Below are 2331 nucleotides of genomic sequence, written 5' to 3'. Positions count from 1 at the left end.
TCTACTTTTGGCCTATGCTTAAAGGTGTATATAAATGGCACGCAGGGTGAAGCCAGGCAAAGCAAACGAGAAAAAAATAGATGAAAGAAAGTACAAGTGCTTAATTATTCTTGTGAGTATTAATATTAATTCTTTTGTTTTCCTCCTTAGGGATCTTGATCTTTTGATGGGTTTATGTCCATGAATGAAGCTTGATGCTGTTTTTGAGTTTTTGTATTTGGGTTTTAGGTTCCCTCTGCAATATCCTCTTCATAAAGATTAATGGTTCCAAAATAGTCTTCTCTCTCTCTCTCTCTCTCTCTTACTCTCTTCTGGCAGCGCTTGTGGATTCAATGAGAATATGAGATTATCACATCACAGGGCATAGTATGAGATGTTATAATAATCAACAAGACACTAATCCAAATTGCTATGCTTCTAACCTTGTCAAATGTTGGCGTCATTACATTAATTATAAAAGATTTAAAGCCACTGCTATCTCCAACGAAATTACATTTGTAGAATAATATCTTCAGTCGTTACCCAAATTGAATTAATTCAGTCGTTAAGGATGTGATCTCTTTTTTTCTGAATGTATCAATGTGTGCTTAAAATCACTTGAAAATATGATTTATTCTTAATACACATAAATTAACCGGAGATTATGCTGCAACTTGCTAATAGATAGTCAGTTTAGGATCGATCTAGTTTAAGTGAGTATTTGGATTAACTTTTTCATTCAGCTGATAAACATTCAAATAGATTAATCGACATGTTTGGTAAATCTATCCAAACTATTGTTAATAGTTGATGGACCATTTATTAGATATAATTTGTAAATATTTTATTTTTAAAGCTGTTTCTCAATAATTAGTAGCTGACTTTTTTTTTATTTAGACTTATTATCTCTTTAAAATTTATTAACTAAAAAAATTATGTCTTTAAATGATTTTTTAATATTATATATAATCTTGTTATTCATTTTATTTATTAACAGTAACAACTAAATATAATTTTACTAAACAGTTATTATATATAACTATAATCAGTTATTAGTTACCGATTATCAGTCATTAGTTATCAAATATATTTAACAATTAAACTAATATAGATTCTAAATTAAAATTGAAATCGATTAAAATTGAATTGATCAAAATTAAAATTAAATTAGACAAAAACTGATCGGTTTAGTTTCAAATCAAATCAATTTTTTATTTTAAAATGATTTAAAAAAAAAAAAGAAAATTTAACCATTGATTTTATAAAAATAGGAGTTAAAAACAAGACAAAACTGAAGGATTCGGTTCTGATCTCCGTTCAGACTCTAAACCACTGATTGAGGCTCAAACTCAAAATCAACCACCTCTTCAAGCAGGCTTCACCACAGGTGATACAACCGATCTATGTCGGGCTGGCCAAACTAAATACATCACCCGACCTTTTTCATGGGGTTGGTTTTGGAATTCAACACATATATATAATTATACGTATATAATTAAATAAATTATAAGAACCCTTTTATGTTAAGATAGTATTTGATATAAATAAATTTTATAAAATTTTATAAAAATGTTATTTATAAATTTAAAATTTTTAATAATCAGTTTTATAAAATTTATTAAAATTAATATTATTAACATTTTTATTTTTTATTTGTAATTTTAATATTTTAATTATTGTATTTCAACTTTGTTAAAATATTTTTTATTAATAACATAAAATATAAAATATTTATTTATATCCAAAAACTTAAAATTAATTATAAATTTTTCTATTAACAATAATAATTATTTTATTATTTTATCTATATTTTTAAAATTATTTAATTATCTTAAAAAATAATTATTTTATTATTTCAATAATAAAATAAATGATATAATATAAAAGATTAATAATTATATATTTATTTAAATAATATAATATATTAATTTAATAATTATATATTTAATTTAATAATAAAATAAATAATATAATGTAATAAATTTATAATTTTATATTTATTTAAATAATAAAATAAATTATATAATATATACCCTTATTAGTCATTTCACATATTAACAGCAACAGCTAAATATAATTTTACCAAACACTTAATATAAAACAGCTATCATCAGCTATCGCTATCACCTATCATTTAACATAGCCTATCAATGCTATCGATTGTATTCAATGATTAATCCAAACAGGGCCTAAATACATCACCCGACCTTTTTCATGGGGTTGGTTTTGGAATTCAACACATATATATAATTATACGTATATAATTAAATAAATTATAAGAACCCTTTTATGTTAAGATAGTATTTGATATAAATAAATTTTATAAAATTTTATAAAAATGTTATTTATAAA

The sequence above is a fragment of the Hevea brasiliensis genome, chromosome 6 (genome assembly GCF_030052815.1).
Source record: "Hevea brasiliensis isolate MT/VB/25A 57/8 chromosome 6, ASM3005281v1, whole genome shotgun sequence".
NCBI classification, from domain to species: domain Eukaryota; kingdom Viridiplantae; phylum Streptophyta; class Magnoliopsida; order Malpighiales; family Euphorbiaceae; genus Hevea; species Hevea brasiliensis.
This window is presented reverse-complemented; position numbering follows the sequence as displayed.